Source organism: Micromesistius poutassou (genome assembly GCF_964030765.1).
Source record: "Micromesistius poutassou genome assembly, chromosome: 12".
Lineage (NCBI taxonomy): Eukaryota > Metazoa > Chordata > Actinopteri > Gadiformes > Gadidae > Micromesistius > Micromesistius poutassou.
The window spans coordinates 16,358,367-16,385,149 of record NC_140282.1 but is presented as its reverse complement, the minus strand read 5'-3'; the positions used below and the strand labels follow the sequence as shown (position 1 = coordinate 16,385,149).

At 41.8% G+C, this 26,783-nt stretch overlaps 1 protein-coding gene across 1 annotated transcript in view; it reads right to left on the bottom strand.

Moving 5' to 3' along the window:
* The window catches only part of ankrd11 (ankyrin repeat domain 11), a 150,597-nt gene extending 124,146 nt beyond the window's left edge, over window positions 1–26,451 (bottom strand). The window contains exon 1 of the mRNA XM_084475992.1: window positions 26,108–26,451. The gene's annotated coding sequence lies outside the window, so the exon portion shown is untranslated. The remainder of the gene's footprint in view (window positions 1–26,107) is intronic.
* Window positions 26,452–26,783: the final 332 nt, after the last annotated feature.

The following is a 26,783-nucleotide window of genomic DNA, read 5'->3' as shown; positions in this document are numbered from 1 at the left end:
TGACAGAACAAGATGGTGGTGGCAGTAAATCCAGAATGACCATAGTCTCTGTCACGCAAGTTAAGCCTTATTTTGAGCCTTGAAAAGCCCTTACATGTGGGCAAGCCCTACAAATCAGACTCTTACCTGATAATTTGGTCATTACTCCGATAGCAGGCTAATGTTTATGTTGATGGAGGCGGGAATCTTTAAGAGCATAGCAAGAGTCAGCTGGTAAACTGTAAGTTTCCCAGTGCCTGTATAGTGTAAATGTTTCAAAGCAAGACCGTATAATCAGGCCACTATAGAAATACACTTATTATTAAAAGTTCCTTTTCTAAAAGCTCCATCCACTAGCACAAATCCTCTTCAGTAGAATATCTCCCTAACGAAACAGGAAACACGGTAAATCGGCCTCTTTAAGTTTCTGTTTTCCGCTCCAGCCTCTGTGCATTCAGTTACCCCATAAATTCGGTCATGGCATAGGACTGCCGGATCCCAGATTAACATATGGCTAATTCTCCTTTTATCACAATCTTCAAATATTCAGTCATAATGCCAATTTATCCAGCCACTGTATCTGTGAAATCAGATAAAGCTGATTAAAGAATAGGGGTTAAGGCCCCAGCATACATATAATCTAACCATCGCAATGCTGACTTACTTAGCGGCGTATGGGAAAAGTTTGACTAGTTTGGCCGAGTACCCTGAGTGCACATTGCATCGATCCAAGCCCAATGCAGCACTTTGATTTGGTTGTAGACCTGCCATTTTGCCTGTTCGAATACATGAACTCCGACACCAATTTTAAGTATACTTGGGGTTTTAGGCTTCTTGCTCAAGAATACACACAGGTAGGGTGCAAACAAGATGGGTACGATTGAAGATCAAACCCTGTACCTTTTGGATAGGAGTCGAAACCTAATGTTTACATTGAATGACTCCCACTAGAATGCAGTCATTCAGAAAATGTATACAATAACAATATGAAAATAAAAATGAAATTGTTCATGGGGTTGATGTTGGCCAGTCAAAAAGTGATGACTGTGTTTGTTGATCATTCAAAATGTGGTTAGCTTGGAGAACCAGAAGGGGCTGCCCTAGTCTAATGGCTGTAGCTAATAATATGATAATAGGCTTTCGTGCACATTTAGTTGTGTTTTATTTGTAAATACACAACCTGCAATGTTATCTTGTGCTCAGATTGACCAGTGTGATTTAAAAGGAAAAACCTAGCTAGAAAAAGCGTTCATTAATCAGCACTTATTAGTGCAGTTTAATCTTGTTGCGTTTAAATCAGTGACTTGTCAAAAAGCTGTGGTTAATAACTGCACTTTCAACTTGATGGAGGTGGTAACCACAAGGTACAAAACACACACACACTTTACCAAACTTACTATCAGAACTTACTCTGCAAATAGAGTGCAAGTAGACTGAATAGCGCTCTGCCTCCTACTTTCAGCAAGCACATACCTCTAGCCATATAAACAGGGGGTCCCCGCTCCCCACAAACAAACGCCCGATATATAACAATCATTTTTCGAATCGATTAATCATTTTAGCACCAGTTTAACAAGAAATAACGTGACAATTTAAGCTTGACATTGTGCTTCTAGTTTAAATATTGACATTGTTTAGGCTCCGCAATGTCCACAATGGTAAGCTTTCATAGACACCTTGAGCTAGAGCGTCATCTAGAACGCCCACACGCTCTAGCCTCAACAAAAGTCAATGAGAGCAACTGAAAATATACAAGTGGAGATGAAATTAACTGTTATACTGTGATTCTAAAAGTATAAATTATATTGAAATATAAACAAAACAAAACAAAAGTTAACGGTTAAAAATTGACAAAGTTAGGAAGTCTGAAGTAGTTAGGAAGTCTGAAGCCGTACTCCAACTACCCATTGACTTCTACCTAGTGATCGACTGATATTATCGGCTGGCCGATATTTGCGTTTTTTTATGTGTATCGGCATTGGTTGATACACGTTCACCGATTTTTTTATGTTTTCCGACAGTTGTGTCTGTCTGTTCCTTTTTTAAATTGAGACTTGTACCATTTGTTATCATTGTGTCATTTTTATGATGTAAATTGAGGGAGCAAAGGCAGTATCGGCTTCAAATATCGGCTCAAAAAAAATCAGCAGCCCGTATCGGTCATCGGCGAAAGCTGAAAATCTATCGGCATTGGCCTTAAAAAATACATAGCGGTCGATCCCTACTTCGATCCATTGACTTCCAACTTCCCATTGACATATTGTGGAATAGAAGTGAGCAATTCCAAGTTAATCTGAACATTTTAAAATTGGAATGGAGTCTCTAGGGGAAGAATTGTGGAAGGAGAAGGGTCCCAAAGTTTGTAGAGAATAATAAAGAAAGAATAAATCCCAAGAACAATAGTTGAGAGCTGCATGCAGCACTCGCCTAATAAAAAAAGATTTCATAGGGCTCTTAGAATGGGCATGTTCATGTAATACCACAAACAAAGGTTACTCTCAAGTATGTTGTGTTAAAATAGTATTGTGAACTGTCATGTTTTGTGTCGCACACCACAAATGTGTTGCCAAACGACCAAGATTGATTTTGCAGATAATTAAGCAAATTTCGTTATTCCACAATTCACCTGTCGCTAAGTCACACCCCCCGTCGTTACCATAACAAACTAACCAGACAAACCAGCCTAGATAACAAAAGCATATGGAAAAATGTCAGATAACAGCATATAATAGCAGGTTTCTGAGAAGTTTTGGGCAAAAAAGGATTTAATTTCTTCCAAAAGCAATCGAAAGGGACTACATTACGCTATGGAGGCATATATTCAAAACTTTAAAATACATAAAGGTGACAAGCTTAAAGGGGAAATGAAGCAATGAGAATTGTGAGAATTGTGTCATTTTTGGAAATACATGGATTTTCATTAAACCTGAAATTCAAGTAGTTTCACTGGAAAATGACATGTTGATAATGACTTGTCACTAGGGCGCGGCCATGTTTTAAAAATGCAGGCGCTACATCCTCAGACTGGTTAGCGTTTGTTTGTGCTTGCTCGCTAACTGTCAAATAAACATGGCAGATCTTCAAAAAAGAACACAGGGGTCATTTTGTATTGCCCCTGGCAGTTCAAACGAATATTATCGGGTAAAAGAGAGCGGTAAATTAGTTCATTTTCATGTTATTCCGGTCAACAAGCCTAAACTGCTCCGAAGATGGTTAGCTGCATTGAAACGCCTCAGCCCCCCAATGGGACCAGGGCAGAGAGTATGTAGCGACCACTTTATAGAGTCTGATTACGTCGAAGAGGGAGCTTTTGCTGAAGATGGGAGATTTGTTCGCCGTCCCACCAATCGCCTGAAGCCAGATGCTGTGCCAACAATTTTTAATTTTAGTGGCTATAGTGCTGGAGACACGGACAGACCAAGACAAGAGCAAGACTCAGACCAGACAAATCGGACCCGGGAGCTGCTCGGGTCAGATTATGCTACATATACCCCATGTAACCCAAGCATATCGTTTGACCATGTTTATTTTTTAACATCCACCATTAAATTGTTATATTGTGCCTCCTCCCTGTTGTTTTCAATGGAGTTGTCCGAGCTGATGTCCGAGTATAGTGGAGGCTGGAATCTTTCCATTGGTCATTGGCTCATCTGCGTTCTAAGGGCGGAGCTTAGCGTCACGTGCAGAATATCAGCAGAGCAGCATGGCAGTGGAAACACAGGGCTCGCGTTTCATGCACATCCCACTTGAAAAAGGAGATCAACAATTCATGATGTTTGTTTGTTGGAAGAAACAATAACCAGATGGGACAACACTGCTGTAACAGGCCTATTAAAAGGACAGACTAAACACACCACACGCACGGCTCCACAGTGACAGCTGCTTGGTAGCCCTTGGCACATGGATTTGGTAAACTGGCAACCATAATGGGGCTATGGTTGCTAGGGCTGTCACTTTTTATCCGATATTCGAATATGCATTTTAATATGAAGTGCAATATCCATATTCAAATATATATATATATATATATATATAATGAAATCAGGTTTTTGCCACACATTTTTTACAGTCTATGATAAGACCGTTTGGAATCTCATAGCAGTAGCGGGCGCGCTAATCAAGCGAATAGTATATCCTGTTTCGAAAATGGATAATGCACAGAACAGCCAGCCTGAGCGGAAAACTGCAACCCCAAGTCATCCCCGCTCACAGAAACTCGTGCTCAAGTCGACTCTAAAAATAGAAATCGGAAAAACGTCTTTTTTTTTAAAATATGTATAAACTTCTTAAATGTCCCGTTCAAACCGTTGCAACAACTTTCTGTTTTCAAAATAACCAATTAAAATTTATAGCCGGAGAAATGCTGCCCATAAGCCTAGTCGAGGCGAAGGGGTTCCACGATCTGATCGCATTTCTCGAGCCAGATCACACCGTGCCACGTCGCCAAGCAGCTTTCACACATGGACGCACAACCGTCTGACTGCGGCTGGAGAAAATGGACAGCGAAGGAGCTGGCTCTCTCCGTGAGATCCTGTCCTTAGCGGCATTAGGCTATGTAGTTTAAATAATGACATAATCAGGCCGTAGAAAATGCAACATAGTAGTCTAACTAAATAGTCAAACTTTCAAATCGATGGGAAAAAACATGCACGTCTTAATCGTAACATCGAGGCATAGTGTTACGAGTAGCGCATGTGTGCGCGCGAGAATGGCAGTGTGTGCGTCAGCGAGTGCGAGGAGAGCGAGCAGTAGCGTACGTCAGTCCAACCCGGTCTCCTAGTGGAATTGTCACCGCTGTACACAATACCACGGCCGAGAATGTACGCCTCCTGCATTCTTTCAGCCAATCAGGGCAAGCGATGTGAAAATATTGTTTCTCACGAGATTTCTCAAGAGATTTTCTCTTGCAATGTAAAGCAAAACACCTACCGCTCTTAAATAAATACATACATATCTAAATATGTAGGCTATGTCAATGGTCAGATACAGATCTTGTTATAACGATAAACTACATAGCTACATCTTATAATGACTAAATAATTGTGTATATATATATATATATATATATATATATATATATAGATATATAACCCATATTCTATCGAAAATAATCCCCCAAATGCATTGGTTTAATATTGAATTAATTAAATAATAAAAAAAATCTATATATATATATTTTTTATTATTATTTAATTAATTGAATATTAAACCAATGCATTTCAAATAGAGAGATTATTTTAGATAGAATATGGGGCAGGCTGCGCAGGATTCTATGGTGCTATGGTTCCCATTGACCACAGGACCTGGCCATTATTTTATTTTGTACATGTGGAAATGGAGAATTGTTGCCACGTCCCAGTGGTGGTGGTGTCATATATATGAAAGAGGGCATTCAAATATACTACAATGATCAATTAGCAGGCCGAAGCCCTAAAGGAAGTGATGCAATAGGTAACTTCTGAGTCAAGGACAGTAACAAGTAAGCTATAGACCTGGGGTCTCTCTTTTATATCAACGGTCGTCTGTGTCGTATGCGTCTCAAAGGACGACTTGGGGGCACCAGCCCTACAAGAAATTACTCAGCAAGTGCTTCATCTGATCTCGTTGCACCTCACCGGCTCGCTTGCAAGATTTTGGCCTGAAGTTCTTCCAAGACCTACACCCTAGCCATCCAACATGCATATCTGAGAATCAGGCCTCTCTTTAATAATGACAAAAAGTTATGAGAGAAATGCACATTAACTTTTTGTTATCTCATAAGGGGCGTGGTGCTGGTTCCTTTTGACCCCAGACTTCAAAAACTTGTCCACAGGCCAGCTGTGTCTACACACCTTAAGGCACACATTTACACCTCCATCCCACCAAAAATGGGGACTAGAAACTAACCTAAACTGTCTTATTCACATTTACCTTACTGTTGGAGGTCAGATATGGGTCAGATATGTCGTTCTCAGGGTCCTGAGAACGACATATCTGAGATTTGGAGTTCTAACCCATACAGAAAAAAAGTTTCCAAAATGGACAGTTGTTAGGACAAAGCCTCTCAGAAGTGTTACGTGCAAGACCTGGTGGATCAGAATGTGGTGGAAGGAAAGTTTTGGGATAGGAAGGTCCTACCGCCCTGAAACTTGATTACCTTATTCTAGTGCCTAACTGGGACCCCCACACCGAAACTTTGCCTTCTCGGACTCCGAGGGCAGGGAGGGGGGCGTCTGAGGGTTAGCTTTTTTTTTTTTTCCAGAGACCCACAATTTTCAGAGTAATCCCAAGATGCACCCTGAAGGTCTAGTGGATAAGATTATATTTCTTGTCAACTAATTAATGTCCTCGCCTCAGCCACCTATTGCATCACTTCCTTTAGGCCTTCGGCCTCCTAATGAATCACTTTAGTATATTTGAATGCCCTCTTTCATTTATATGACACCACCACTGGGACGTGGCAACAATTCTCCATGTTTAACGTGAGGAACCTGCAGCCTATTTTCTAGCCTATTTTATCCCGCTTCATGCATTCATGCAAAAGTTAATAATAATAGCTTAACATTCACAATAAATAAGGATATCCCACAAGCCTACATAGAATGTTGTTTGAGCAGTTACCCTAGGGATGTAACGATACATCGATGTAGATCAATACATCGATTCATTGGCGAACGATCCAACTGCATCGATGCAACGCCCAAACATCGATGCATATCGCTGTATTATACGCTTTTATTTTGACAATCTCCTTGCGCGGGTGTTTGTGAAACTATTTCCGCCCAAGTGCGCCAAGCCGCTCCCGTGCGTTACTTCGTTCACCTGTTAAAGTTGTTGCATGTTCGAGTGGGAGGGTGCCTACTTCGGCTACTAGCAGCAGCAGCACAGCTAGTCATAGTCACAGAACAAGATGATGCCAAGGCTATTGTATCCCCTCTCTGATACAAGTCAGCGGTGTGGAAACATTTCGGATTTCGGAAAAAAGACGGGTCAACGTACAAAATGCATGCTATATGCAAAAAGCGCCGATACCAAATTAAATATTCAGGGAAATACAACTAACCTGTCCGGGCACCTCAAAAAGAAACACGGCATTGACCCACATCATGAAGCACGCGGCATCGTTGATGTGTCTGACGGCAGCTCGGCATCGACAACAACACCAGCCCTGACCAGTTTTTTCCCACAAAAACTGAACCACAACTCCAAAAGAGGAGACGAGTATCACAGTTGCCATTTCACATTTTATTTGCAAAGACATGAGGCCGTACTGTGTTGTTCAGAACGCCGGCTTTCACACAACAAGTGAGAACACACAACAAGTGAGAACATTAAGAATAACAACTGTGTACCAACAACCTGTTTGAAAATGTAAGGCTAAATACAAATAATATTGAAAGTTGGCCAGCCCGCTGATAACTGAACTTCCATAAGCCTCATGAGACGGGCGCGCCTGCCTCTGCAAACACAGTCCTGCGATGTTTGGATACATTGAGGTCAGCTTCAGTCTCAGGTGTGGCTCAGCATCAATCCTGCTTCTGTATTTCGTTTTTATGATAGAAAGTGAAGACAAGACTTTCTCGCACTGATGTGATGTGGTCAGCTGATAATGAAACAAAAATATTACAGGAAAGGCAAAACTTATTTTAAACTCCATTTTTAATGATCTCTTGGTTAACGTATTTCCGTTGTTGTTTGTATGTATGTAGTAGGGATGCATGATAACTTTTTTTAAACCGATAACCGATAACTTTCAGCTCCTAAAGGCCGATACCGATAACCGATAACACACACACATATACATATATATGATCATGACATTGTTGCTCAGACATCAGTAGAATCAACGGGGGGTTTAGGGGGGCAGGCTTACAAGGGGCAGGATATGACGTAGGGTCGAGGTTCACAGTACGGCCCTGTCACTCAGGTGTGTTTTGGTCTGACCGCAGACAACAATGGAGGCAGAATGGGCAGAACTCATCGTAATCATCTTAAATGTTGCTGCAGCGATGCATCATATATTCCGTTGCATCCACAACAATCGATGAAAGATTGGAGCATTGGAGTCACAGACAAATAGAAGAAACAAAGAATAAGAAAGGCATCAAAAACGGGTGCGTTACTGGAGAAAGAGTCTTTTTTTGCTTAATTTCACATCTAACAAACACTGGGACAAATGTAGTTGATTTCTGTGTTTAAATGAGAAAACAGGGAGTGGAAGGCCAGGACCCTATAATGTTCAGCTAACTGTCAATAATAAGTGTTACGAGAGTAGCGTATGTGTGTGCGAGAGAATGGCAGTGTGTGTGTGTGTGTGTGTGTGTGTGTGTGCGTGCGTGCGTGCGTGCGTGCGTGCGTGCGTGCGTGCGTGCGTGCGAGAGTGAGTGGACGAGCGAGGAGAGCAAGCGGTAGCGTGTGTCAGTTTAGTGAAGTAATGAACGAGTCTGGTTGTCTCTGTGCCAACGTGTACTGTAAAGTTAGTGAAACTAAGAATAAAGTACACAGCCTTTCAATAATCGGCGGCCGCTTCATTCCGACCTATAAGCAGACCCACTGCCTGTCAAAGGGAAGGGTGGTACCCCCAAGAGAACATCGACGTCTCCCCTGTGCTCTCGACTACGGTCTGGGTACGGACAGCAGGAAAGGTGTAACATAACAATAAAAATAAACATTTTCTATATACGCGTGCAGCTGTGAACTCATGTATTGTAATTGATTAATTGATTGTATGATGTGTACTTTTAGGGTTACGATAACACCTTTAATTTAGCGTTAGTGGGAGCGGGGCACTGAAATTATATAGGCTATGTTATCGGGGCTAGTCGTCATGATATCGGACTTAACGGAATGACGTAATCATTTCTGTTATCGGCCCGATAATTATCGTGCACCCCTAGTATGTAGTAATGAATGATTTTGAAACTCTTTTGCGTACCACTTAGTAGCGCATCACGTACCACCAGTGGTACGCGTACCATAGTTTGAGAACCGCTGTTCTAGAGAGAAACGCGATGCATCGAAGAATCTATTATCTTTTCCACCCCTAGGGAATAGTGGAATATTTGCGACAAAAAACCCGCGCTTGTCACAGACTTGACACTCAGTGAAAGTGACATCACTGCTGCAGAAGACATGCTAAAGCTCCTCGGACCAAAACCGGGTCAAAACCACCACCACCACAATAATGTGTGAAGAGAAACAGCCCACTCTGTCGGTCATCGCTCCAATCAGAGCAAAGTTGCTGGTGCATTACCTTATCACGGAAGAAGACACTGCTTTACTAGGAGAGATGAAGGAAACTATGTCCAGGGAGCTATCACAGCTCTACCAGGATGTGCAGCAGGTCCTCCACACGGCATCTGCTTTGGATGCAAGATTCAAGACTCAAGCCCTTTCTAAGTGAGGAGGAGAAAGAAGCGGCCTTCCAGAGCATTACATATGAGGCTTCAGAGCTGTGGGACCAGAAAGTAAGCTAATACCTTTTGTCTATTATAGTTATGTTTTGATAATATACTTAAAAATATATTCATGAATCTGGACTTTTCTTATTGTTAAAATGCTTTACGTTTTCCGTGTGTGTGTGTTCATGATCATCTACAGCAGTGTTTCTCAGTCGCCCAATTTAACATCAACGGTGGACCTGGTCGTAATTCATTTATATATATACGTGCTCTGCGTATGGAGAGCAGCGGTGCTGCGACCCCCCCCCCCCCCCCACACACACACACACACACACACACACACACACACACACACACACACACACACACACACACACACACACACACACACACACACACACACACACACACACACACACACACACACACACACACACACACACACACACACACACACGTTTGAATATTCCCTCTAAAAAAAACATTCTAATATCTATATTTGCGCATTATGTCAATCACACGCATTACGTCAATAACAGGACAAACTAATTCAACGAGACATAACTACTTGTATAGGTAGTTTATTTAAGTTTAAACATATTTGACAACATATTACCTACACAAAAATAAGTAAATTAACTAATGACCAGGACCGCAGACCTCGCTCGCACACTCGCGCTCTTTTTCTCTCTCTCTCTCTCTCTCGCTCCCCCTCACGCTCTGCGCATACTGGTTTAAATAAACAACAATAAACAAATACTGAGTGCTGATCAAGAGTTTTGTGCAAGCAATTTAAGGCCCCGACTCGCGTTTGACTTGACTCTTGTCTGTTGTCTTGCGGTGTTCTGGTCACCCACTCGCAAAGCAGACAGCCATACCGCGAATGAAACCAGGCAGGGTTCTGGTAAAAAAAAAACGTTTTTAGTCGTCTTCTCTTAAAGAACTTTAAAGAATTAAGATTGAGCTGAATAATTTCAAATGCTTCTTGCAGCTTTAAAATTGTCTCAGCATGTGCCTATAGATAAGCATACAGGTGTATATTTATCATGGCAGCGTCAGAAAGTGTGTGTTTGAACGCTGCCCGCTGCACACACTCTGCATACACCCCCCGATGACCGACTCCACCGACCACCACGGCACCGTGACACTTGATTACCCCACTGGCGCCGGGGAGGGGGGGGGCACCACACATTGCTACCTGGTCTGTGGGAAACACTGCACACGGTTTCGAAAGTATGAACATTTGAATAATGTTTGTATATCAATAACTAGGGCACGATATGCTAGTAGTCTTACATATATATTTTATCACTGGGATATTCAGATGAAATGTGACGCAAGCGTGTTCAAAATGCACAAACATAAGCCATAAGACTTTCCTCTAATTAGGAGCTGTATAGAATATTAGCTGTAATGTAGCCTGACTAGCTATGAGGGCGATACAGTCTTAAAAGACAAACCGTTAGGGGTGGGCGATATGGCAAAAATATATCACAATTTTTTTCAGGCAGGATCACGATCCACGATCTTATTTTGACTATTTTGCAAGTTACTGAACAGTACAAGTTACTGTTGACTGTCAGCATACTTTTTCGGGTGCTTTCTTTTGAGGTGGTTAAAAAGGTTTGTCGTGTTGCCATCCGACGTGCGAACCGCATCTTTGCAATTTTTGCAAATAACTTGTTTGCGCCGTGTCGGTTTTGGAAAATCCAAACCGGTTCCATATTACAGATAAAATCATTTTTAGGGACCAATTCCTATGTGTTGTCATCCATGCTGCTACGTTACTAAATAAAAAGGGGGAGGGGATTAAATCCAAGGCACTACCTACTGTTTGCTATTATTGGTTTATTGGTGTGTCTCTATCCTCTCTAGGGAAGGCGTGTAACGGACTAGCAAATTGTGTGATTTAAGATTTGGCTGAGAAAACAACTTTGGATGTGTGTATGAACCATAGAACTGCAACTGATTGAATGTGCACTAGGGCTGTTTTTTTGAGAAAAATGAAGTTTGAATGGATATCAAATATCAAGCAATGTATTCGAATAGCTACGAGTCCTCCCCCCCAAAAAAAAACACCGTAACGGAGATTCAATCACAAATGTATTACATGACAAGAGGAGACATAAACAGGACTTAGGCCATATCCTCTTTGTTTGAAACAGGTTATCAACTTAATCAATATCAAGTGCCACTATGCATATCACAAAATGAGGCTATGCAATGAAAAACTAAAACAAAATCAGAACTGCACAGCGCAAACAATGACGTGACAACTTAAACAGGAGCAGGAGTAAATGCTATAGCCTATCTGCAAGAAATAATTTCTTAATGTTGTTTGCTAGAATCACCAATCTTTCAACTTGATCTGGATCAAGTGCGGCTCTCTTTTTAGTCACGATGTTACTTTCGGCGGAGAACACAACGTTCGGAGCGCACAGACGTGCCTGGCACACAGGGATTTGTCCGTCTATGTTGAGAGAAGCGGGTATTTGTTGCAGCCTGTGTCTCTCCACCAATACAGCCTGTTGCTGTCTGCGGGGATGACTTGGGGTCGCAATTTACCGCTCAGGCTGGCTGCTCCGTGCATTATCCATTTTCGAATCAGGATATATTATTTGCTTGATTAGCGCGCCCGCGAATGGATGAGATGGCAAACAATAAAATAAAAAGTAAACACCAAACGGTCTAATCATGGACTGTAAAAAACACACAACATGGCACTATATTGATTATATATATATATTTGAATTCGGATATGTCACGTTAAATTTGAATGCATATTCGAATAAAAAGTGACAGCCCTAATGTGCACTGTAGCACGATACTAACGATCTCTCTGTAAAGGCAGATCGCGGAGACAAGAGACATTTTAATCGTTAAATCTAATATTGTCATATCGCACACCCCTAATTGGTCTGCATATGTCCCTCCCATCATGGTCGTGATAATAGCCATGAGAATTCATTGAAAAGGTAACAGACTCATTGTCTTTACTGTACACGGACCACTCAAGCTTACCATTGTGCGTAGTTTCCCCCAAAAGACTGCTTTAATTAGCAAAACCAGTATATTTCAATTAGGTTAGCTGATCCATTTTTCACCATATCACTGTCCCTTTCAACATAATATATATTATTTTCAACTACAATATATTTTGTAATAGTCTGTGGTTTGCTTGAAGCTTATTTACTTGCGTACACGTTTTCACCACCAGTTATAACATGACAAATTGTATAAGTCACCTGCAGTGTGAACTGGCATAGCCCTGATACACCCAACAGCTTTAACATTAAGCAGGAAAAACATAGAGCAGCTTGAGCCCTAAATAGATTACGAGTTCTGCCCCAGAGTCTAAAATATAGACTTTGTTGAAAGGACTACCAAGGTCTCCCGAATAAGACCCAAACAAACCCAGCCTTGCCAGGGACGGCCATGTTTGGATATGGTTGTCAGATAGCGCTAGACACATTGGATATCCCAAGGAAGGAGAACCATTTGGGTTTAATAGTTGGCCAAAGCCCCCTTTACGCTCCCCTCCAAGTCTCCCTTAAAAAGGCAGTGAAAATTTCATATTCCAGCCTTTATTTGGGCTTAAACATACACACATAAACATGCATACACAATGATATCAGGTCAGAAATATTGATGCATATACATGTGTATATATATATATATATATATATATATATATATATATGTGTATATATATATATATATATATATATATATATATATATATATATATATATATATATATATATATATATATATATATATATATATATATATACACATGTGTATATATATATATATATATACACATGTGTATATATATATATATATATATACACATGTGTATATATATATATATATATATATACACATGTGTATATATATATATATATATATATATATACATGTGTATATATATATATATATATATATACATGTGTATATATATATATATATATATATACACATGTGTATATATATATATATATATATATATATACATGTGTATATATATATATATATATATATACATGTGTATATATATATATATATATATATATATATATATATATATATATATATATATATATATATATATATATATATATATATATATATATATATATATATATATATATATATACACATGTGTATATATATATATATATCAATGCATATATAGCAATATCAATAGCCCTATTCCAAATTATAATTGTATTTCCAATGCAAGTCTAAGCAACATCAAGGACTTTCCATCAAGGACTTTACCCTAGCTAGCCTGTACCTTTAAGCTGGCCACGCCTCCACATACTGAGAAGGGGAAAGTCCCTGTGCTAACTGGAGATGTTTTTTTCCACTGCCTGCAAATGGAACAGGATAAACACATGCCAGCATTTGGCCATTCAGCACTTAGCCTTTCCCCAAACCCCATTCCAGGCACTACATCAGCACCCCCCAATACTCATATTATGAATGAAATTAATGAAATATGGAGACGCGTAGAGTAGTGGTTAGGTTGTTTGCCTATCAGACAAGTGGTTCAAGTTTCAATCCCCATTTAAACATTCTACCTTACCTGCTCCTAATCAAATATATCTAAACGTCAATACCGATAAAGGCGTCTGCTAACATGAATGAACAGTAATACAAAGTAGGGCTGCACAATTAAAAAAATGTACAAAAAAAATGTATGTGATTGGGCGATATTTAAAATTCATGCCCGCCCCCCCCAAATTATAATATAATGCATGATCCACAGAAAAAGGAAAGAAAAAATAAGCGTGCCCCACCCATGCAGTATACGCTCTGGCTACGCTGCAAAGCAAACCAAGCGCTCCTTTACACATGCTGTCTGCGTGAGTCCAGCACAAACTGCACCGCGGCACGGAGCCGGAGATCGAGTCTACTGGAGGCAGTCTGGACAAGGCTTAGCCAATACTTTGAAAGAAAATAATTTTGCATAAAGGCTAAAAGTGTTGCATCGGCTGCTGACGTGAGTTGTCCCACGTCAACTCAGACGTCCATAAAAGCGAGCCTCTACAGTGCGACCCTGTATCCATCCAGGTCACAAAGACACACCGAAATCACCAATGCAATCACATTCCATTTGGCAAAAGATGTGTCCAATAAACACCATCAGTGTTTCCCCCAGCGCTGTATGGTACAACACTAGGGCCCCGCCTTGACTACCAATGTATTTGGAGAATATATATATTTTTTTAATATTACAAATTAATTATTACAGATTACAAATCTATGGTCAATATTAAATTAAAATATGTTACGCTTAATACTACTTATGCATTCAACAGATCTGTGATTTTTTTGCCAGGCGACCTCCCTGTTTTTATTAATGGTTACGGTGTTCCCTTTTTGAGTTACTATATGCTTGTACTTAGGGCTGGGCGATTTGGCCTAAAAATAACTAATGAACAATTTTCGATTTAAACCTTGATTTTTTTCTGTTTTTGTCAAAATTGTTGGTTATGGTTATGATGATATTGTGGTTATTGTTTAATGTTCATTTTGTGAAAAGAAATGGGATACTATCTGCAGTCTATTACCCAATGTTTTTATCCAATTCACATGTGTAGCCATTAGACTGTACCAATTACATCACTGAGTGCTCTCTCATGCCTTCAGTGTCACTATATCCAATTCTGTTAAAAGTAATGTAAAAAGTAATAAAAAATACCTACAAAAGCATTTCTGAATGTCTAATCAAGTGCTACAGCCCAGGTCCAGGTCCTCCCTACAAGAAGGGGAGCTTTGAGAACTTTCTGCCAGAGTAGGCGTGTTCTTTATTTTCCTACAAAGTGATGACATGCATCAACATCATCCACACCTGTTCGTTGTGACTTTAAACCCGAGATTGCATTGTAAGAGAAAAATAAGCTTTGTTCCACTCTGTAAAGCAACGCAATAAACATAGCCTAACTCTCTAGCAAAGAGCTGTGTACAATTAGTGGTAACGTTATCGTCACTGACTGAATGCATCATCTTATGCGAACCAAAACAACCTTAAAATAAACGTAATATTGCTCTTTGGACTTTGTAATCGGGGCCTTGTGTTGGCATCTTTGGGAGGGGAAACGCTGCGGAGACGCTTCAGAAATCGCTGAATATCCATTTTATATATATATTTATATATCGCAAACCACATAAATGTTTCTCGAGCCATTGATCAATAGAGACAACCTGCCACTTCCTGATAGCCGGTGTCAGGCAGTGATTGGTCACACAGACACGCACCATAATGCAGCGCAAAAATTATAGATAAATTGCTTGTGCAGGTACAACACATGAAATGTTGCCACTTTAAAAATTACACCAAATGTATTTAGGAAGACGTAAAGGCATGTAAACATAAAAAAAGAAATAATTTACAGGTGCGTAAACGGCACTCAGAGAAAACGCTATTTCCAAAATTCCAGAGGTGGGTAAACAGCGTTTACGTGCATTTAGCCACCACTACAGCCCTGCTTGTACCCGAACCACTTTCATACAACTGAAGTAACACCGCCTTTATTAGGAATGAGTTCTTCTTCATTTGTGTTCGTGGACATTTTTATGGTAGGCCTACGTCTGTCGGGGGTGCGGTGAATGTGATTGTATGTGGCTGAGTTTTGCTCGCGTTCTGGAAAGTGAGAGAGTAGGCTACTACGGAGTCCCTTGAAGCAAAACAAATATGCTGAGTCTAGAACTGTTTTTAAATCGCAATTTTGCGGTTCAGCCATTTGACAAACCGTAGGAAAGTAAAAATGCAAATGAATTAATTAATTCATTTGCATTCATTAAAAAAAAAAATCACCCAGCCCTACTTGTACTCCTCATAGACCTCCACAAGCAGTGAATTGACGGACAATACAAATTGAAATGCAGCTTATCGTGCAATACCCCTCCATTTAAGTCCATATGCCAGCATCAATCGTCTGTGTGCCTTCGCTGCATTCCTGTTGAAAGTGGGTGATTTTGCTAAATTATTAATACTCCTGATATAAATACAGGGTTACGTTTAGAAGGAAGAACTCAGACTCGTTTAACCTTGTTCATTACAAATTGCACTAACACAAGTCCTACAGGCAACACGGCACGGATCAGAAACAAACTTTGTCGTGCAGGTCAATGGAGAAGCGCAACATCCAACTAAAACCGTTTTGTTTGTTTTAATCATGTGTCTTATATAATTGTCAACAAAGTTATCTATGCCTTTATTTCACAGTGACTGAAATAAGACCCCAATTTAGAGAAATAAATATTTTGCCATTCTCCCCAAAATACTATGTCCACTCTGCTGCGAACACAGGTAGCATTCTTTTCGTGAACAACAGGTACCGTGTGGAAATGTGTGGCGCTCTGTCTGGCCAATGGCCGACAGCGGCGTCCGAGAGAAAGTCAAGCTTTTCGGACACATTTAGTATAACCCTACTGTGTGTGTGGATGTTGAAACTCCGTCTGAGCAGAGATTTATTTAAAGGGACACTTCTTTAAAAACCCAGTCATATTTTTAAATGGACGTGCATCATTCCCTCATTTTCCTCTGAGATGGGAGAGCTCCGTATCTACCTCTAATGCTTCCTGCTTTAAATGACGCAAAGGAAAGATTGGCATTGTGGGAGTTGTCTTCAATCCACAAGCGCCAAAAAGTCACGGTCTGCCTTTTCTCGGTCAAGAAGACACCAAATTAGAAATTTGTTACTATTTGACTTATGGATGTTAAAAATGTGTTGACTCAACGATCGATTCAAGACTCGTGCTCAAGCCAACTCTACAAATATAAATTGGAAAATCACTTATTTTAATATATGAGAGATTTTTTTTATGTATGTATTTTTTAGGGATGCACCGATTGTGAAATTCTGGGCCGATAACGATGTTTAAAATAACTATTTGGCCGATAGCCGATGCCGATGTTTTTTTTTGTTGTTGTTATTTATTCCACCTTTACGTGCACGTTCTTGCCTTTGACCTCAATTAATTGAAAATGACAACTTTTCATCGGATTGCACCGGACTCGCCATTTCTACTGCTTCATCGAAGCAGTTTGGTGTTTGTGTGTGCGTGTGGCACGCGTATCCTGGCTTGTGTGTAAAAACACTGGCTCCGATTGGCTACCATGAAACATGACTCTGCCTTAGCCAATCATAATCGCTTATCTCGTTGTTAAACCAGCCGGTCTCCTCACTAGTAGTTTGTGTGTGGAGCCAGGGGTGCATTCGGATTACGCAGTTTATTCAATCAATTCATAGTAACGCACCGCATTTAACGGTCAGTAACGGTAATGGCGTTGTAACAACGGAAACAGTAATTAGTTCGATTACCCGTTAATGAAAAAATAACGGCGTTACCTAACGCCGTTATTTTAAACGGCGTTATTACAAACACTCATCAAATCTCATCAGCCATTTGAAAAGCAGACATGGAGAAGTGTACAACGATTACCTGAAAGCCAATAAAAAAACAGAAATTAACGGGACACCAAGAAAGCAAACCACCACCAGCAAGTCGATAACCACAGCATTTGAGAAAGGGAAAAAATTCCCCACGGACAGCGCCAAAGCTAAACGGATCACTAACAAGGTGATGGAGTTCATCGCATTAGATGACCAACCTTTCTCTGCTGAGGGGGATGTGGGGTTTCGAGTGAAATGTCACTGGAACATGTCTTACAAACTGCATATCGCTGATCTTTCTCCGAGACAGTGAAATACTCCCACACGACCAACATTTTCTTTCACTTTTATTTGTAAACAAACCACATGTGCACGCGGCACCCGCCCGCTTACGTCATCACACCAGAGGCGTGTCCAGCCAGTGGCTGTTATGGGTGGTATTATTAGTAGCCTACCTCCTGTTGCAACTTCTCCAAAACTGCAAGTCAGACCGCAAAAAACCAACACAACATTTAGCCAGCACAAAATTGATGACACAACAGATCACAAACATCGGCCACTGCCATCAGTGAATGTCATCTTATTTCCCCGATAGGCCGATGGCAGTCAACAACGCGAATATCGGCTGTTACCGATGTTCGTCCGATAAATCGGTGCATCCCTAGTATTTTTTAAACTTCTTAAATGTCCTGTTCAAAACATTGCAACACCTTTGTTTTCAAAATAACCAAGTAAAAATTATAGCCGGAGATATGCTGCCCATAAGCGCAGTCGAGGCGAAGGGGGTTCCGCGATCTGATCGCATTTCTCAAGCCATATTACACGGTGCCATAACTGTGCGGCTGAAGAAAATGTACAGCGAAGCAGCAGGCTCCCTCCGTGAGATCCTCTGCTTAGCGGAGAAAGTTACCATCACCACCGATGCTTGGACAGCGTTGACTACGGAGTCGTACGTGACTGTGGCCTGTAGACGCGCTCAATGCCAAAGAGGCACACTGCAGAATACATGGCTAACGTCCTGCAAGCCGCCGTTGAAGATTGTGGCATGGCCGACAGAGTGGCAGCCTACGTGCATGACAACGCGTACAACAAATTAAATGGTTTCATGTCTTAAACAAATTCTGTTGCAAAGAGGAGGCGCGCAGAATCAATATCCTAATTTTAAAAATTAGTCGGCCAACGCCGACACATTTTGCCTATTATAAATTGACATGAGACATTGTAAACGTTAACAATCCTGCTCTATGCTGTGATATTTTGTTTATCATAAGTTCTATTAACTTCATACAAAAAATGCATTATTGGTGTGCTTCTGAGCGCAACCTTTGAAATATGACTGGCGGGCCGCTGTTTTAAAAGGAAAGCGCAGATTCTTTGAGCTCCACAACTGCTGCAGCCGTAGGGCCCCAAAAAAAACATGATTGATTTGTCGACTCTTGACTCAGACACATCGACTCACAAAATACTGAGTTGTTAACATCCCTCATTTGACTACATATATGACCCACTTTCAATACAGATTCATGTCTCCACCGGTGAAATTCTCCTTTAATGTCCGTCAGGGTGAGGGTTAGGCTTCCCGGACACCTATACAACGCCACGGTGTATTATTCATTTCACATACAACTTTGCAGTTACACAAGTTAACGACTACTTTAAAAATATCACAAAGTTTTCGTGGGTCGTCACCATGGGGATAACATGCCCCCCTCGTTCCTTCACTGGCTCTTTAAGTTGACTGGCTAACCTTATCAGCCGCATAATGACTTGACAGGCTGCTTACTAGGGATGTTAACAACTCATTATTTTGTGAGTCGACGTGTTGGAGTCATGAATCGACAAATCAAATAGATTTTTTATTTATTTTTGGCCCCGTGGCTGCAGCAGTTGCGGAACTCAAAGGATCTACTCTTTCCTTTAAGACAGCGGCCCGCCAGTCATATTTCAAAGGTTGCGCTCAGGAGCACACCAATAATGCATTTTTTTATGAAATGAATAGAGATTATGATAAACAAAATATCACAGAGCAGGATTGTGAATGTTTCCAATGTTTCATGTGAATTTACAACAGGCAAAATGTGCCTGCGTCAGATTTTTTTTTTAAGCAGGATATTAATGCTGCGTGCCTCGTCTCATGGTGCTGTCAGTGATTAAGATTATATTCAAAAATATGCCACGTTAACGTTAGCCATTTTTTCCGCAGTGTGCCTAGCCGGCATTGACCGGGTCTGCAGGATCGCACACTGCACAACCCAGTCAGTAAAACAGTGAACGGTCTCGGTCACGTACGACTCCGTAACGCTGTCCAAGCATTGGTGGTGATGGCAACAAGAGGTGTTGTCTGGCTCAAGAAATGTGAACAGATCACGGAACCCCCGATGGGCAGCATATCTCCGGCTATCATTTTAGTTGGTTATTTTGAAAACAGAAAGGGGTTACAATGTTTTGGACAGGACATTAAAGAAGTTTATATATATTAAAAAAATAATAATTGTAACACATTGTTCACATCCCTACTGCTTACAGTGTTTGTGTTCACCACGCTGCCTGGAAGTGGCGCTAGCAGCAGAGTTTAGCAGACAGAGGGGGAAGTCATGACCCGCCCTACTCTGCCTCTCATTTGCTAGTACTGACTTGGATGAGACGTCGACCACCCCCCCCCCACACAATATATATTAGCTCCGATTTACACAATTCACGTGGATGCCCGGTTTGAGTTAAAAACAGAATTTTGTTGAAAAGTGAAGAGTTTGCACCCCTGAGATAAACGGTTGTGACTAGCTCAACCCATGCCAGGTCTGCTTGAAATCTGTCTGACGAGAGACGGCCCAGACGCATGATACACTAGAAAATAACATGAGCTTGCAGATTCCTCTGGTTCCCACGCTATGTTCAAGCCGGCAGGCAGCAATAAGAGGGGAGCAAAGAGAAGAAGGAAAGAAAGCAGAGTAAGCAAGTATGAAAGAAAGGAAATAATTAAAATAAACTAAGTCCTGACAGCTTGAGACTTAACCTGATACAGGCCAAATGGAACCTGGTTGAGGCTTAACTCTGGCCTCAAGCCTGTGGCCAGAGCCCCGTTGCACATAGGGAATACCCCATTCCCCCAACCAGGAACCCTCTTCCTCCACCCCACCATATCTCACAGGAGATAAGAGCCATCCTGGAAAGCTGGATCAACTCAGGGAATGACACACTGGCCTCCTTTAGATCCAGCACAGCGTGTCTATGGATCAACTTATGAGCTTCACAAGGGGTCTATTCTACCAGTCAAATGGCACAGGGATTCAAATAAACCTTTAGTTCAACCAATAAATATGGCAGAGTCGATGCCTTTGGCTGTAACTTGTTTTTTGTTTTACATGCCTACATACAAACACATTTACACTTCAATGACAACATTAGTGTGCCGAAATATATTTCTTATACAAGGGATAATAGCCACTCCTTAAATGTTCCTGCATGAATCAGATTACAAACAGGCAATAAAGATAAAGCAGGCTAAAGATGGCGGCGACACTACCGTGACTCTGCAATTTCCATCCAATAACAATACTCCTTTTTTGTTTTACTTGATTATTTCATAGAGAATCACACACAAGTCTTAAATTTTGTTTTTTTCTTTTCTGCACTAGTGGGGGCAATAAGGCCTTGAATCGATGCTTGCCGTAGCCATGGCGATAGTGTTGTTGCTATGGTGTTGTAAACGTGGTGAACCAAGTTGAAAACAAGGGAGAGGTGCTGCATAAAAAAAAAAAAAAAAAAAAGGTTTTCATCCAAAAAGCTTTATAGCTTAGAAACTGCACTGGGCAGAGGACAGAGAGCCCTTCGGTGGCCGTGCACGGGGCAGCAGGGGCCGGCTCAAGAGGCGCTTTGACAAACGCGAACCCTGATGAATCAGCGGTGTGGACCGAGACTATGAGCTCAGAAAGAGCTGAGTGGTGGAAGTGGTGTTGTTAAATAGCAGGGTGCTTATGGCCTTTGTGTGAAACACAGAGCCCTGCGGCAACACATACCCCCCCCCCCTCCTACCGCCACCCCTCTGGTCTTTATCAGCTAGGTAGCCTCTTACCCCACACATAAACCAGCACAGAGGCACCACGCTCCCCCCTTCCTGTCCCTGCATTTCAATGTAAATGGCTGGTCTGAATGGCTGCAGCTGGCCCATCAAAAGGCTTGCGATGCAGCCTGGCCAGACCAGCTCCCCCCAACCCCCCCCCCCCCCATCCCTCACATGATCAAATGCCCCCCACACACACACACAAACACTCATCCCATCAGCTTACAGTTTAACTCCACATGCACAAGTGGGGAAGTAATGCTTGCGGATGGTTTTGGAGCAGGGGGTCAACATGAAGTTATGTCTCAGGAGTGGGCCACAAAGTTCTTGTTTTATACAGCCTTGTTTTATACAGCCTTGCAGGGTATTTTTATTTTATTTTTTATTTAACCTTTATTTATCCAGGTGAGTCCCATTGAGAGCTTTAGCCTCTTTTTCAAGGGAGCCCTAGTTCAGATGAACCTCTCAGATATTCTGGTTTGGAAACAGCGACCACAGGCCATAACAATTGTGCCACGGTGACACCGGTATTAACAAGGTTCTCCCATCGGCTACACTGCCTGGCCAGTTAAGCACGGGTAACTGCCGATGCCATGGTACTATGAGAGAGCTTTTTAATACTCCCACAACCAATCATAACAGCAGCTGGAGTCTCTGACTGGTTACTATTCTGGCAATAACATCAAAATCCATCCCACAAAGAGTCATGGAATGGGACTTAAAAAATTCTTCCGATCTTTTGTATTATTAGTCGGCAACCTTCTTTAAAAAAATCTAAGCAGATAATGCATTAGAAATGCATTTACTTTCCATGTGTAGTGATGCTATCAACGAGATCAAAGTGAAAGCGGTTACATTTTGGGGATGAAAAAAATTCTGTATCAAGCCAAAATAGTTCTTTCCTTTGATGTAGTGGAGCCACAGTAATGGTAAAATGAAATATCAAGATTACTGCCGTTGAACAATTGCAGGCACCAGGGGAGATGAGAAGTCTTCAAGTCCCTAAATGAAGCTCCACCATCCCCAAGGACAGCTCAACTTGAGCCCGCCATTTTGTTACATTTGGCTTAGAGGTACTAGGGGAGGGAGGGCTCATGGTGTGTTCCAGATGCCTCGGACACCAGCATTCCGAGTTGCACTTGTGACGTCATTTCCTGCCTCATAGCACTTATTGCGTTCCCGTTAGTCATTGTGATTGTGTCATGTCATTGGCTAGTCGTTATTTATTGTTAGCTACATTAGCCTCTTAGCAAACCAGCTCGAAAACAAACAACACAACTTTACATTGTGTTGCACACACAGCAAGTGCAATGCATAAATTGGTGACCGGAATAAAGTAGCAATGTAATCAAGTGTGTAAGAGCATTTAAAATCGACATTAAAATTACCAACGTGGTACAAAGAAAACACATCTCTTTACGGGCGCAGCCATTTTTGTTGAGAGCGTCATCACTGAGCTCGGTCTACTCTCAGAATTCCGAGGGGGCTGACCAAAATGGGGCATGTCTCAGAGAAATGCTGCAAGAAAGCTGGGAGATTTCCCCACTTGCAACTCGGAAGGCTGGTGTCAGAGGCATGTGGAACACACATACATTTGAGAACAAGTCCTACAAGTGAGGAAAGAAATACAGAGGGAGATAAGGAAGGAGGGAGCAGCCATGCTTGTTTACCAAAAGGACCACAGAGCTTCACTGCCCCTCCCTCTCTCTGAGGGAGAGAGGGAGGCCCCTCTCAGACCTGGTTACCTCGGCGACACCAAACACGGGTCAACCTTAATTATTTACATTTGCAGATGGGAGATTCAGCCTGCTAAGGCATATCAGGATATCCATCCATCTCTATCTATATATCAGATAAACATAATCAGTTTGATCGTACGTCGTCTGAAAGATCTGATGAAGGTTTTTTCTCAGGGGCGAGAGAGGGTAAAAAATACAACCACTTGACGAATGAGGAGGAATCTGCCCTGAAGGTGCAACATTTGGGAGTTGTACAAACAAACACAGCATTAGGTGCAAAACAAACGCCCCTCTCTTCCCAGTCCCCCAAACCCATCCGAGGAGTTTACAATTATATCTGCGCTACCCATATATATATATATACCATATATATATATATAACTTCCAGACCCATTACCAGGGGCGAGTGTGAGACAGACAGTAGCTAAAACGGTAGCCCCAGAGACAAACAGAGGAAGACAGAACCGGCACACAGACAGGAAGTAGGAAGACAGCCACCAGGCCAACAGGAAGAAGCTAAACACAACCAGCACCCTGAGCTTGGTGGAGCCAAAGAAAGTTTCCATGATGCATCATCATGGGAGAATGGCAGCAGTGTGCTCAGGACTGGGAAGAGGATCCAGGTCTTTGGGCAACAAGGAGGAAAGGCTGGCCATCTGGGAGACCACATCAACAGTCAGTGCCCTGACCACTGGCGCCTACGTGTGGGACAGGATCCCCCTATACCATAGCGTGCCTGGGATCAGGAGGAGACCCAGATCCCAACAAAGTGGCTAACCCCCTTGACCCCACTAAGACCTTATTTCCTGCTACAGCCACAAGGCCTGGTTTCATTCACTGGTCAAACACACACACAGCTACGTCTGCCGGGTCACCCCAATTCAACATCAAGTAGCATTACCCACACTATCAGAGCACAGAAGTATGATGCTATAGCACAGAGCAATATCTGGAACCCTCACTTCTTCTGGATTGTTATTCCTATCAATTACCACTTCCTTATAGGTTGATAGAGCGATTCAAATGAAAGCTGTGGTTGTGGATCCTACAACAGAGGTGAAGGCAAAATAGTCACTCTGTTTCTGAGTATCTAGGACTGATGAAAGGGAACCAATGTACTTTTAATAATACCGTGCTGTAGTGACTCATCCCGGTTCGGATCTGTACAGTTTTGTTTACTAGAGATGCAATGCAATGTTAGCAGGCTGAACTTGAATGCTGCACGTCCAAAAACTAAGAAATACAAAATCCTTTAACACAATCATCCTTGGTTTGTTTGTTTATTTAAAAAAATAGGACCCTAAAACTGGAACACCGCAATTGGAAAATGCAATCAACGTGTAAAGCACTCTTGCCTAATGACTGCCTAATGACTAGGTGTGTTCCCTAACGGTATGTAGAGTAGGTTGAGGGGGCTTTTAAACAACACGGAACAGAAAAGCAGGTTCTGGGTAGACGCCTGTTTGTTGCGTCGTTGGTGTTGTGCATCGCTGCGTCTGCAGTGGAGTCAACGTGAACGCCCCAGCAAGCAGTACGCGTTGAGAAAACACCAGTGGAAACACTGCAGTAGTGGCCACGGCACCAAACACTGCAGCAAAGCCGCCGCTTTCTCAAGTGCTGACCAGAGCGGAGTTCAGAGTGTTCATAGTTGAAGCTCCGAGGAGAGCCAAACGGAGTAACTTGAAATGATTTCCTACCTGCAGGACACATTGATGGGCATTGCTTTATAATGGCACTTCCTGATACAACTAATCCGTTTTTAAGTGGACGTGCAGAGAAACCGGTTTTAATCTTCCAGGGATTTTATATTTCTCTCTGGGGTTGAATTAAACATAACATCACAACAGAGTCATTTCATTATCAAATTGGAAATGGGGTCTGCGACGTATGCGTGTTTTTCAGTGATAATTCTGGCACCATAATAACAACACAGTCTCCCTGATGGGAATAATGTGTTTTCTGCAGTCGTGGAGAATATATATATACTGCTCTTGTTGATTTATGGTGGTTGTAGGCACAAGTAGAGTGGAGAAACACATAACTATACTGCTTGGGTCAGTGTTGATGAAAATAAAGTCGACATGTTATCTTGTTTACGGCCGTTTGGCGCTTCACTACACCTTGCATATTGTAGTTCTTAGAAGAAAAACCTGCAAACGACGCACAGAAATCAGGACCAACCTTAATGGCCCCAACATTTAATATATACCAGTCAAACAGTTAACCCACAATTAGTTTTCGAACACCAAAACAAAAAGGGCCGACCAGAGGCAATCATCAATAATCACGTAGCAGCTCTCAACCAACCTGTGGATTCTCTAGCCTAAGCAACCGAGCCGAAACAAAAGCAACCCATATTTAACGTGATGAACTCACTCGAAACAACAACGCATGTTTTAAACAAAAAAAATGAGTGCATATAATGTCCGAAAGCAACTGCACCAGTCCGTCGCTACACCAAGGTTACGTCGCTTGGAATGCAATGCCTGTGGGTAAGCAAGGGTCAATTTAGCAATGTAATGAAGCCCATGGTTTGCTTACCTGCGTCAGATGCTCCACAGACTTTAAATTTTAGTATCGGACTATTGCAAGAGTGCCCTTAGGTGTTCTCGGCCGATGCTAGATGTTCCCATTGGTTAACGTCGTCATTTGTTTCATTAATAAAAACATCGGAGTGAACTCCCAGCGCGGCTAGCGCTAAAGAAGAACAACACTCAAATATTTCCAGGATACGCGCACACAAACACGACTATTATTGCTCCGCCAGCGACCATAGTCCGTTAAATGTCCATTAAAAAAACGAAGGCTTAGTTTGGAGGCGAAATACGTCGAAATATCATATTATGTTCCGATTTAATCCCCTTGCAGACCCGTGCGAACGTTCGCGAGCGGCCTTTGACTTCAGTATCGGGATGGGTAGTATCGCGGTACAAAACGTGACTACGCGAGACTACAAGTACGACGTCGTGTGTTCCCGCGAGACTAAGGGGCGGGGGAAATAAACGTTTCGGGAGCTGAGACGCTGGATGTGATTGGCGCGCACGAGAGGGCGTACACATATTTGCATGGTCGAAAACGACCATTTTGGACCAACCAAGGCCACTTTTGTGTGTGTTTGAGGCGTGTACATGGATCTAACATGGCTTACCACGGCGCACAGTTTACATTGCAGTAGAATAAACTCATAGTTTGAGGAACAATGAAAGGAAATTAAGTA